The sequence below is a fragment of the Tamandua tetradactyla genome, chromosome 3 (assembly GCF_023851605.1).
Source record: "Tamandua tetradactyla isolate mTamTet1 chromosome 3, mTamTet1.pri, whole genome shotgun sequence".
NCBI lineage: Eukaryota > Metazoa > Chordata > Mammalia > Pilosa > Myrmecophagidae > Tamandua > Tamandua tetradactyla.
This window is the reverse complement of record NC_135329.1, coordinates 105,965,081-105,968,651: the sequence shown is the minus strand read 5'-3', so window position 1 is coordinate 105,968,651 and position 3,571 is coordinate 105,965,081.

Genomic DNA, 3,571 nt, shown 5'->3' with positions numbered 1-3,571 from the left:
AGATTCTACCCGAGATGACAGGAGATGGAGTCCCAGCTGCAGAGCAGGATCTGGAGGGACAAGCAGGTTCTCTGGGAAAGAAAGTGTGCCAGTTTGAAAACATTACGTACCCCAGAAGAAAACATGTTTTAATCCTGATCCAATCTTGGGGGAGGGCAGCCATTTCTTTTAATCCTGGTACAATATTGTAGGGTGGAAATTTTTATTAAACGATCTCCACAGAGATGTGACACATCCAACTCTGGTAGTGGCCTTTTGATTAGATGGAGATGAAACTCCACCATGTGACTCTATGCAGAGTGGGTTTGGATTAGTTTACCGGAGTCCTTTAAAAGAGGAAACATTTTGGAGAAAGCTGATAGCTGACACAGATGCCAACACTTGGAGAACAAAGACATGGATATCTGGAGATGCTTGGAGCCCAGCAGATGCTACCAGAGACGTTAAGCAAGCCAGAACCTGGAAAGAGGCAAGGGAAGCCAAGAGATAAAGCCAGCCTCAGAGAAGCAAAGTGAGGAACCCCCAAAGGAACAGAGGCTGAAAGCAACAGAGCCCAGGAGCAAGGGACCAGCAGATGCCAGCCATGTGATTACCCAGCTGACAGAGGTGTTCCTGACCCATTGTCCTTCCTTGAATTAAGGTATCTTTCCCTGGACGACGTTGTTTGGAAATTTTTATAGGCTTAGAACTTGCAATTTATTAAATTCCCCTTTTAAAAACCATTCCATTTCTGGTACATTGTATTCCAGCAGCTTAACAAACTAATTCAAAGAGTCAATATCCTGGGTGTTCCCAATCCAGAATCCAGGGACCTAGCACACTGCCTCTCAAACTTCAGGGCGCAAAAGGATCCCAGGGAGCTTCTGAAAATACAGATTCCTGCATCCTCTCACAGGTATCTTGATTAAGTAAAAGTAGTGCTAAAACCACACTTTGAAAAACTAGGGATGGACTTCAGGATGTTCATGCAGATAATGCTAAAGGCTACATAGTAAATGTAAAGTATGGTAGAAGTATAAGTGTGGGGCTGGTGTTGTAGAGGGTGTAATATTGTTGTTTTGGATAGGGTGACCAGAGAAGGCCTCAGTAAGGTGACATTATACGCAAAATTTTGTGAGTATGTCAATTCCTGGGAAATGGGTACATGGCTTCCATAAGATTCTTAAAGAGATTGTGAACGAAATTAGGACTGAGAACTATGGCAGATTAGTTGATAGCAAAGAAGCTCTAAAGGATGAAAGTTCTGAATCCATTTATATTTTTAGTATTTATAATATTTTCACCTTAAACAGTGGGTTCTCTACCTTGGCTGCACATTGAAATTACCTGGGGAACTTAAAAAAAATACTGCTGTCTGGGTCTCATGCCCAGAAAGTCTGATTTAATTGGTCTGGGATGTGGCCCGAGAACTGAGATATTAAAAGCTCCCTCAGGAAATCCTAATGTGCAGGAAAAGTTGAGAAAAACTGATCTCTGGTCTCATGTGAGCCTCACATGCACCTTGTAAGTAGAAAGGCCAGGCGGATTATTCCTGTTTACATACTAGGAAATTGAGTCTCTAGAGAATTAATGATTGACCCAAGATCCCACAGCTGATGAGTCATTCAAGAATCAAGACCAGGTTTTGAGACTCCCGGTTTGGGCTCTGGCCACTGTCCCACCACAGGGAAAAGGAAGGCCAGAGCCTGAGTTCCTGCTCTAGGAAAGGCAGGCCCAGCAGGCACCTCATGGGAAAAGGACTCAACATCTAGAAAGCAGAGCTGAGTGACACCATCTCAGCCACTGGGTATGGAGGGGGGTGCAGCTCAGAGGAAAGGAGGTGGGGTTGCAAAAAAACAAAAAACAAAAAAAGCCTTGGTTTTCAAACTTTTAAAAAAACAACTGTTTTGACAAAAATATCTTTACATATGTATATATATATATATATGTATTACATGCATGTTATATATAAATATATACAATATGTAATATATCTTTATGTGTAATATTGCCTGTATATTATATACATTATTTATATTATATGCAATATATATAATGTGTATAATATATTTATATAAATTTAGAATAGATAACAGAAAGCTTGCTGTGGACAAAGCAGGGGCCGGGTCTATTGGGTGGGAGGCTGGGGGAGGTAGTGGGAAAGGAAAAATGTCCCTCTCTATTCCCGCTGCCTGCCCCGACTCCTTTCCACCAAGCTTGAGTGCCTCTGAGCCATCTCAGCCAAACCCTAGGACAGTTTGGAAATGCTGCAGGAAGAAATTCATTAATTCATCACACTTGTGCTGAGAGCCTACTCTGTGCTTGCCTTTATGCTCTGTGCTAGAACCACACAAGAAAGACTAACAGTCCCTTTCTTCAGGAACCTCAACCTCTCATCAGGGCCACAAATAGGCAAAGAAAATGATGCACAAACAGGCAAAGAAAATGATGCAAAATGATAGGAATTAAAGAGGGAAGCTACAGAGCATTACAGAATATAGTGGGAGCCCTGGAAGGGCGCCTCATCTCACGTAGGGTAGGGTTGGAGGTAGGGAGGGGCCAGCAGGGAAGGCTTTCTGAAGGAGGAAACTCCAAGCTCTCTGCAGAGAGCAGGTTTTGAAGAGATTCATGGCATGGGAAGGAAGAGACAGAAGGACTCAGAAACCGGGCAGCAGCCAGAGAGAAGAAAAAGAAAAGGCAGGGCCTTGGGGCATGCCAGAGACTCCAAGGACACCAGTGACAAAGTTTTTTATGGGAGACTTAAGTGCTGGCTCCCTGGGCTTCCAACAGGATATAAAGAAGAGGCCATAGGCCCTGTCCAGACCCCACAACCCCTAACAGGCGGCTCTGGGGCCGCCAACCTGGGGCTGCAGCATGAAAAGAACTACCTTTGAAGTGAAAAGATCAAAATGGCTTTTGAGAAATCAGATCTCCTCGGCTGGATTTCAGCCCTGAGACCTTGGCTTTGCCAAAGCCAAGCAGTGAAAAAAAAAAAAAAAAAAAAAGCAGAAACACAATAAAGTTCTGAGGGACAGAGAGGAGAGAGCTGCACCTTCCGCTGGGCAGCTCCTCCCCCACAAACAGGCAGCACAGATTGCCTGGGGGCCAGGGGTGCTGGGAGGCAGGCCCCCAGAAGAAAGAAAAAAGACCCTGGAATCTCCCCCTGAAGGAACAAACTCCCGCTGTAGGAATGCTGGCAACGATGACTGTTTACCTGAAGCACTGCAAACAGTGTTCCCCCTCTTTACCACTGAAAGGAAACCAAAAAAACACAGGAAATTCTAGAAGTTTTTACTTTTTCTCAGGGTCTCTTGCCTCCTGTCTCAAAACCTGCTTTTATCTCCTCTGCCCCTTCATCTTCCTCCCTCTTTTCTGTGACTTTCCTTTCTGCCCTGACACCCTGACAAAAAAAAATATATATATATATATATGCCTGGGTGGATTGGTTCTTGTCATCTTGTTCTTAATAGTACCCTGAGCTGATACAGGCTGACCTCGCTCTGTGGGTCTTCGTTGTCTCCCAAAGAGGGAGGAGGCCCCTCAGCTTCCTGGACAGCAGGTATCATCGTTCTGCCTTTCCACATGGATGAGC